Source organism: Cynoglossus semilaevis, chromosome 15 (assembly GCF_000523025.1).
Source record: "Cynoglossus semilaevis isolate Cse_v1.0 chromosome 15, Cse_v1.0, whole genome shotgun sequence".
Classification (NCBI taxonomy): Eukaryota; Metazoa; Chordata; class Actinopteri; order Pleuronectiformes; family Cynoglossidae; genus Cynoglossus; species Cynoglossus semilaevis.
In genome coordinates this window covers 16,891,176-16,900,381 of record NC_024321.1, presented here as the reverse complement: position 1 = coordinate 16,900,381, position 9,206 = coordinate 16,891,176, and the positions used below count along the sequence as shown (strand labels likewise).

General features: G+C 40.7%; 1 protein-coding gene across 2 annotated transcripts in view; it reads left to right on the top strand.

Annotated features, from left to right (window-relative positions):
* Positions 1 to 9,206, top strand: part of nrg2b (neuregulin 2b) — a 39,767-nt gene that overhangs the window by 16,774 nt on the left and 13,787 nt on the right. The gene's annotated exons all lie outside the window — the stretch shown is intronic.

Genomic DNA, 9,206 nt, shown 5'->3' with positions numbered 1-9,206 from the left:
AAATACAACACTCACGCCTCTCGTGGGACACGTTTACACAGCAGCCCGGATACCAGGCATGATTTGAATGAAGACTGTGTTCATCAGCTTCACATCACGTTTGTTTGTTTTCTTCCTCTTTTTTTAATTTAATTTAATTATTTTTTCTCAAACTTGCGAACCTTTATTCTATCCTGGAAGTCAGTTTCAGCTCCGTGTGGCTCTCGTCTGATCACTGCAGATTACATGCTGTTTGAAGACACATTGACAGCGTCTTTCCTAAAATAGCTTTATCTGATGACCGAACATGCTCCTGTCTAATGTCTGCACATACTCCCCCCCCTCTCCATCCTCCATCCTCCCCCCTCTCTCTCAGTCTCCCCCTCGTTCCTGTTGGTCTGTAGTGAGGGAGGCCTGAACAGGAAGCTGTGGTTCACTTCACGTCTGTCAGGATGATGGAGGCGGGGACAGACTGTGGGATTATGAACCAACATTCCGTTTCTGTTCTCACTCAATTACAGAATAGTTTTTTTTTTGTTTGTTTGTTTTTTTGTAGTCGCGTCGTCTTAAAAACAGGATTTACTGATTTTCTGATAAACACTCGGGTTCTGCCTGCGCCGTAAATGATCCGCTGCCTCGGAGCAGGTGTTGTTAGCGCCACATGCGTCATGGCTGTTGTGAAATTCTAGCCTAGAGTAGTTTTAAAAAGTTATTTCTAAACCCACTTTCACACGTGCACTTCCTGTCTCCAGGCTCCTCATGATGTCACTGTTGTAGCCTTTAGTTTACAGACTGTACGGCACAACAAATATAATATAATTCAAATCTGATAAATCACAGGGAAGCTGATAGATTAGACTGATTAATCATTAATCTTTTTTTTTTAGTTCATCTTAATTCATGGTAAAACATTTTTTTAAAAATATATTTTGCTTTTGTAGATTTTTTTTTCGTGTTTACAAAATATTTTCCCATTAATAATTTAAGTGAAACAATGGATTTAGACACTGAAATATAATTATTTATATTTACATTAATTGTAAGAAATCAGAACAACTTGTGATTTTTTTTGTAGCTAAAATTCAAGTATTTTACAGTGTATCGTTCCTTAAGGCAGACAAAGTTCTGGTTACGTGTGTGTGTGTGTGTGTGTGTGTGCACGCAGTCAGGTCTTTGACTTGTCTGTCTTGCTCTTCCTCACTCTTTGTGTTGTTATCTGTGTCTATTTCGGTGTGTTTCTCTCGTGTCCCTTCCTCACCCCCCCCCCCTCCTCTGTCTCTCTGTCCCTCTCTCCCACAGTGTCCTTGTCTCAACAAAGTGTTACGGACACACACACACACACACACAGGGAGCACGCCAGTTAGCTGTTGCTGCTGCTGCTGCTGCTGCTGCTCTGCTGCAGATGCCCCAGTGTGCTGTGATTAGCAGCCAGATCTGGAGACGCTATGAATTATGCAGATTGAAAAACAGAGGGAAGAGGATTTCTCCACTGCTGCTGCATCAACCGAGAGATATATACGTCACACATACCATATATATATATATATATATGTGTGTGTGTGTGGGGGGGGGACTTGTCTTCTCCCACATTTCAACGTAACACCGATCAGCAGGTCACTGATCAACTAGTGCGTCATTGCGCCCTCTCTTGGACCCGAGGTCACCTGCACTCACGACTGCCTGACGTCGGTGCATGTCCTTCAGTGATGTGGCAGACGCGCACGTGCACGTGTGTCTTTGCTAGTGAATTATGTATTAGAACTTTTCCCTCAGACACATGGTTCTTAAAGGGACCAGCCCGTGTCACATGGTACAGTTTGTGAATGAGAGAAGATTCAGTGTTACTAATGTAACTAACCCACCCATACATATACTGTGTATATATATACATACTTATATAAACATATATTTCTACACATACATGTATATGTATATATTTATATATCAATATATAAATTATACACACTCATATATATATGTTTATATGTATATATTAGAGAATACAGTTGTTGTTTTTTTTAAGGTAAATTCACTGATTTTAGACGCAGTATTAACCAGTAACAGCGTAAAGATATTTTTTAAAAATCAGTTCTTCGTCACTAAACTTTCGTCTTTTTTTTTTTTTACTTTTCCAAGTTCAGTTTAGTCTTCCAGCAGTGGAACCTAAGATAAATGTGCAGATTTCATTATTTTTTTTCTTTCTATCTGCTCGATACACGATGAAAGGTTTAAATAGTAGGAACTCCTACCAGAGTGGAGACGTTGACTACCAGGGTTGGATTAAACTCAGGTGTCCCACTTTCCCCTTGGAAAGCCGTCTCTGTCTCTTGGCATTCTTCTCCTTAAGTAGCCTGGCCGTGAAGGATTTGGCATGCAGTCAGTGACCGCCCGATATTCATGAAGTAGTAAAATGACATTTTCAACTGTCACGGTGGGAAACACAGCAGGAGGAAGAATCTCTCTTCCTCTCTGTCCCCCTCTCTGTCCCCCCTCGTGTCTGTCTCTCTCACCTTTAACTCTTTTAGTCGTTGAACTCATAAAACCCTGCGTGATGGAGACTACATCTGTACTGACACCAGGAGCTGAGCGGCAGACACAAATGATTTGAATCGGGTTCTTGTGGAATAAAAAAAAAAGTCAAACGTCCTGTGGTTAAATATACAGATCTATCTTTAGCCCACAAAGGTGGACTATCTTTATCTCCCTTGTTGTGCTGATCTTTGATGGTGACACAGAGAGTATCTTCATCCTTTCTCCACATGTCCTCCTCTGCCTCTTGTTATCTTGAAGCTGTTCTACATCGCTGGTTGATAGTGTTGTTCTATCATCTTCCTAAGCCTCAGTGGGAGGTCAGCTCAGACAATATGTCTGCCGTGAGTCATTATTTTTTAACGTTTTTGCACATTTATGGACTTGCTCCAAAAATTCAACCTATTCCCTTAAATTCCCTAAATTAAATTCTGGAGGTTTTTTTTAAGCTACAGAGAAACACCAGAGGTTTTTAATGCTTGTAACGACAAGTCGTTTTATGAATTAAGGGTCAATGTATCCAGGGATGTAAAATCTTTTTACCTTTTTCTGTTTTTCTTCTTAGTCAGTGGTTGCTTTTGATTTGGTCTTGGTCTATTGTAATTTAGGCTTGCTGAAGTTACAGTTTTGACAAGCTGCTTTTGATTTGGTCTTGGTCTGTTGTAATTTAGGCTTGCTGAAGTTACAGTTGAGTCAATAGAGCCATTTCACTTTTAGTTGACTATCCATAAATATCCAAATATCCAAATCCAAAATGTGATATTAAATATATACAAATATATATTCAAATATATATCAAATATATAAATATATACAAATATATCTTCAAATATATAAATATATACAAATATATGTTCAAATATATATGTGAAATATATAAATATATACAAATGTGTTTTAAAATGCATGTATATATGTATGAATGAATATATGTATATATACCTATTTATACATGCATATATTTAAACACATATATATGTATGTGTATATATATATATATATTCCTTTGGACTGAAAGTAAATTGTCTCCATTGACTACCTTGGACTAACAGTAAGCATAAATTTAGTCAACAGACCAAGACTAAATGTCCCGTTTCCTGGAAAGCGTCACGCGGCGTTCAGAGTTTGGATTTGAACCGTCACCGTTTGACTCCATGGCTCATCAGTGTTTGTTTTGTCTGTCGTTGTATAATCCCGTCGTCTGAGATGGGCTGTGTTGGAGTGAATCGTGGGGAGGCCACGACGCAGACTAATTATCTCATCTTGTCTTCCCTGTATTATTCACAGTGTCATGAATTATTACTGCGGGCTGATCATTTTAATACATTTTACAGTAGCTAACAATTAGCCAACAGACAGATTTCCTTCTGAGCAGGGATGAGAGGAAGTCAGAAGTCAAGTCACCCCCTTTTTTTTTTTTTTGTCTGGGCCTTGAAATATCTTGTAAGACTAAATATGGTCTGGTACTGACCGGGGGGAAATTTCTTCAGATGGTTTTAAAGTCCCGGTCATTCCTCGTTTGGTTTGATACACAGCATCACAGGCTCACCGTGACGACGCAGCGGTCAGCTCGGCGCTTTATTCCTCACAAACTGCGTGCTGTCACTACTCTGTGTCGGTGCCAACATACAAAGTTGCCAAGTGCAGATTTTAATCCTCAGTCAAGCCTTTGTCATTGCTCTCTGAGGTTTGGGTGGATATTGGAACGCCTCAGAGACCTGGCTGCAAAGCAATTCCTATCACAGAAGTTTTTAGGAGACATTTCTGCTCTAGTAAACAGAAAAAAAACTACGCCTCCTGCTGGTTCACCTTAAATGAGCCCCAGACTAAAAATCCCTATTTTACAGATGTTTATTATTATATCGAAAAAATGTAGTGTATAAATAAGTTTGGTTGAATATTTAAGTGCTCCTACCTTACAGCCTGATGATCAGTCGTTCACAGTTCTGATCATATATTGCTAAATATATATATATATGTATGATAACACAGTGATAGATATGTCATACTCTGGCTCAGTTGTTTGGATTAACTCAAACGAAACAGAAAAGTCGAAACACTACGTGATAACATATTTTATCACGTACGTTGTTTCCAGTTTTTGTCCAGAAATAATCCAGAGTTTCCTCAGGTCATGTAAATAAACTGACAGATGAAGAAAGGGAGACAGAATGTCTGGTCTCGGTGTCATTTCGACCGAGGTTTTCATCCTTTGCTGATGTCAGTGACTGCAGAGGCCGGAGGTTAAGCTAACAGTGAAATAGTGTCTACCAGTAGCTGCTAATACTGTTGGCACCGAGGAGCCTGGACTACAGCCTCTATATGTCATATATATGTGCTCCCTTTGTCCTTGTTAAGTCCTGGCTCTGACATTTTTTCAAACCAATTATAAATGAAGCTGATGCAACACTGTACCGTACAGACCAGGAAAAAAAAAAAACACCAGGCACTAAGACGGAACCGTGATGTACTCCACACCAATCATCAGCTCTTAAAGCTGCGGTAGGGGAAACTTTCTACAGTGCAGTAATTCTTACAGCTCTACATCGGTACAAGCCACTGAAACAGAGGGGTTCCCAACCCCTGGTCCGGGGACCGCTGCAGTACAAGGCTAGTGTCTGGGCTGGGCATCTTTCTGAATGAAAACTCAGACGTCTGCGTCTCTTAGGCTTGGTCTTTGTACCAGATGTGGATTGTGTGACGAGCATTCAGAAGATACGAGATCAAGGCAGGACACGTGAGTGTGTGAGGGGGAGGGAGGGGGGAGAGAGGGGGGGTTCGAAACAGGATTAAAGTCAGAGATAAAACGGGTGAGACGTGAACGTGGGTAGGCAGGAGCAGGTAGGAGATGGAAAGATGAACGGAGGACAGATGTGGAGCAGCAGAGAAGATGACGGCACAGGAGACGCAGCACAGAGGAAGGAAGAAGATGAGGGAGGAGGGGAGAAGGAGAGAGAGAGGGAGGGAGGGAGAGAGAGAGGAGGCGAGGTCATCACCTATCTGTCCGTGAGCTATTTATTAACTATTCATTAGCAACTTTACACCTTCAGTCTGTCTGACTTCCTGTTTGTCCGTCTTGTGTATCTGACTCTCACTTTGTGTTGCACATGTGTGTCTGTGTGTGTGTGTGTGTGTGTTTGCAAACAGTTCTAATTTTCTGTTGAATCTCAGGACAGTTTTTTTTTTACTGTAGACCTAAATAGATCTCACTGCAGCCAACACACCAGTGGCACACAAAGTCAGGTCAGAATGTGTGTGTGTGTGTGTGTTAACAGACACACACACACACTCACACACACACACAGGGTTGCCCTGGGCACGGTGTCACTACTGCAGAGGTTAGCCTGTTGTGTCTGCCGTCATACGACTGACACACACACACTTACACACACACACACACACTTTCCTAAACCCGTATCTTCTTCCCTCCTGCTCTACAGTATCAACCGTCCCCACTGTGTCACTATCTCTCTCTCTCTTTATCTCTCCTTTTCTTTCCCTCTCTCTCTCTCTCCCCTGCTCTCTCCCTGGTTTCCATGGTGACAGCTGTGCGCTGCAGAAATCACACTGATCAGAGAATCAGAGATGCTGCTCTCTCTTATACATAAACACACACATGCACGGCTCTTCCTCTCTCTCTCTGTGTGTGTGTGTCTCTCTCTCACATGTCCAGACTCCCGTATCCATCAGTCTGTCTCTAATGGGTTTGCCTTCAATATCATCCCTTGTTATTGGATCATGCTTATTCACAAATTAGATCAGTTTATTGAACCAAGGAGGGGTGAGGGTGAGGGGGAGAGAGCGAGAGAGAGAGAGAGAGAGAGAAGAGCAGGGAAGGACCATGAGCTGACCTTGAATGAAGGACCCCTTGATGGACGGCTTATGAGCGCTGTAGTCACGTGTGATTGGCCAATGGAGCAGGATAGTCACAGACTATTGGCTACACACTGCTGTCTACCTACAAACACACACACACACACACACAGACACACACACACACAGACCTACCCCACTTCACCCCAGCCCAGCCTGCTGTGCTCTCACTGAGGAATTCTCCATCACTCAGTGATACAGAAGGCCTGGATCAGCAAATTACACTGCACTCCCTCCCTCTCTTCCTCCCTCCCTCTCTCTATCTCACACACAGTCACTTGCACGTGCTCCAACACGCACACACACAGAACCTCGTACGCCCGTCAGTGCAGTCGGGAACATCTGTGTTCAGCTGCAGAACCAGACCTTTGTGTTGGTTCTGTGTGGGACGTGTGAATGTGTTCTGATTGTGTTCATGGACTTCATGTAAAACAGAAGCTCTCTCTCCCCCTCTCTCTCTACCTCTCTCTCTCACAGCTTGTATCTGGAATACTTTTTTAACGTATTTCTCTTTTTTAGAAGATTAAATTTAAAAAAAACAAACTAAATCCAGTCCAAAAGACAACGTTTTAAATCATGTTAATTTTCCGTCAGTGTTTCTTGGTATTTTGTGTTTCCTCCAAAAATAGACAAGACGAGATCTTGCAGGAGGATTGAATGGAACCCTGAGGATTTGTGAGCTGAGTTGGACGTTCTCCAGTTTGTCAGCTGCTGCTTTTCACAGGTGGAGCAGAACAAGTTTGGTTGTTGTTGGTTGTTGCTTTAACCAAACTTTAACTGGCAAAATCAAAGTCAAAGAAAAGCAAAAATGGACAAATATTTAAATGTATTTTTCCGATTCAGAAAAGTTGTTTAGATATTTAAGAATACTTGGCCTCAGGGAGTTTTAATGATGGAGTCGTGGGCTGTGATGTCAAGCTGTGGTTTTCTACGTAGTCTTCTTCTTCTTCTTCTTCTTCTTCTTCTTCTTCTTCTTCTTCTTCTTCTTCTTCTTCCTGTTGCGAAAGCTTTAACGATTCAAACAGGTTTTCATTCAAATCAAGTCATTCGGTCCGATTTTTAAATTCTTCAACTATACGGTCATTTAAGTCATTACAGTTTTTATGGACGTCCGATATTAACTTTTTGATGATTCCCGATATTCCGATGTTGTCCAAACACTTAGTTTCCGATTCCGATATCAACTGATGCCGATATAGGCCTGGTTATATTTATTTATTTATCAGCACAAACCACTGTATGAGTATGATATTAATTAAATGAGCTGCAATGCTGCCATCTAGTGACTATCACTTCAACATACAACCGTTTATCCCCGCACACATCATTTGGCGAAACCCAGCCATTGCGTTATCGGGTTTTCAGTATCGGAGGAAAAACCGATAACGCTTCTTACAGATATTACATAATATGCTAATATCGATCGGCCGATATTATCGGACACCCGTACTGTTTTTAAAATTAATTCTGACTCGGGTAACTCAGCAGCAAACACCGTGCGTGAAGTAGGACGAGTTCGCTGATGCCATTATTGACGTCATAAATCTGCTCAATCATACTGTGACCTTATCCCCATGGCTTTTACTGTGACCTTTGGTCTGACGATAAAAATGTCAGAGAGCATCGCGAACACCACGGCTTTACAACCAGCTGGGCTCAGAGCCAACTGGGATATGGACCCGGCACAGAGCTTACATTGGTTGGTAGAACATGTCTGTATGTGACCCACACTGGTGACCCACACTGGTGACCCACCGTCCCAACACCCATATTAACTCTATACCAAGACTAGTCTCTTGTCTTAACTTTATTAAAACAAGACAGAAAGAAAAAACGGTCAAAGTAATTATTCTATTTCAGTCTCTCTGAATAAAATATTCATTTTCTTTGTCAGAACAGTTTTACACTAATTAAATTTTAACATTTAGTGAAATTACTGAGAGCAAAAAAAAAAAGTTTCTTTGAATAAGAGTTTCTACAGTGGACTATATATATTCATATATATGTATATATGTATATATGAATATATATATTTATAAAAATATTTTATATATACATACACGTATATATGTATATATACAAATATACACACATATATAGATATATTTTACATACTGTGTATACACATATATTCATATATATGTATAGATGAATAGTTTTACTGCCATTAATAGTTTTTTTAAATTTATTTTTAATTTTTTTTATATTCCCAGAGGTGTGGCTGGACTGGAGGGCGGGGACCTCGTCTGGCCCAGGTCTGCCTCTGTGTGAACTGCTGTTAGTTTGTAAACCAACCTTTAACTACAGGTCATGTTAGTTTAACCTGAGATTGACCTTTGACCTTTGACATTAACTTTTTTTTTTCCCCCATTGCTGACATTTTTTTTTCAAACAAATTCCCGATCCAGATACTGTTGTTCTGTTTTGTTGATGTTGTTTGTTTGGCTGACGTTTGTTTGACTGTGGATTGTTCCTAATGTATTTACTGACTCTGACGCACTTTGTAACTTGCTTTGGAAACACACGCCACAAACAGAGATTATTATTCTCAGGCAGTATTTTGTCATTCGTAGTATAAATGTCAAATCTGTACGTTTAGGCTACTGTCGCCCCTCCCTCAGTGAAATCTAATCTTTTTTTTTCTTTTTTTTTCTCTCCACACACGGTACTCTTTTATTAGATTACAGTTCCGGTGACTTCTTTCAGTTGTGCCTGCAAAAAATATCCACAGCACGAGGCAGGAGGGAACACAACACAGTTTGAGTCTTTATCATATTCTGCTGCTCAGTAACTGAGCCACATCTTAAACATGAGTTGTGCTTTGG